Raw genomic sequence first — 605 nt, forward strand, 5'->3', positions numbered from 1 at the left:
CCATAGCCTCCCCGCAAAACGCGGCCTTTCCTGACGTAACTCTGAGGTGATCTCTCTCCTCCTTTTTCTCTCCGCCAGCGGGTTGCGGGTTCTGAGCGCTTCTGCGCGTGCGCCGGGTCCGGCTCTCACCGAGCATGCCCCAGGCTCCCACGTAGCCGATTGTGCCTTCACACTGCGCATGCTCTTTGCCCGCACTTGGCCTCGCCCTCGCCACTGCGCACGCTCCATCCCTCACTGGGCTTCCCTCGCCGGGCCGGGTTCCCCTCCGCCGGGCGGTTGGGGTACCTTCCGGCCGAGGGCGCGTGCTCCATGCCGGGCAGGCGTGGAAGCCGGCCGGTGTTCGCTAGGGTGCGCGAGCGTACGCGGAAGCTTGGGTGCGGGGGAACCCGCACCTGCCGCGGCCCGCACCTCCGCGCCACCGCCCCCTCGAGCCCCGCTGGCGCCAGCGGCACATCCAACCACTGACCCAAGCAGACTGCTCTCTCTGCCCCGTCCCCCGACCGACCCCTCCGGGAGGACACGGTTCCCCGACTTTCCACCGCTGGTCGCGAGCGTCCCTGCTGAAATGCGGATCCCCCTCGCCCCCAGTCGAGAAAACTCTGGTC

Source organism: Bison bison, unplaced genomic scaffold (assembly GCF_000754665.1).
Source record: "Bison bison bison isolate TAMUID 2011002044 unplaced genomic scaffold, Bison_UMD1.0 scf7180017864037, whole genome shotgun sequence".
In the NCBI taxonomy this organism is placed as follows: domain Eukaryota; kingdom Metazoa; phylum Chordata; class Mammalia; order Artiodactyla; family Bovidae; genus Bison; species Bison bison.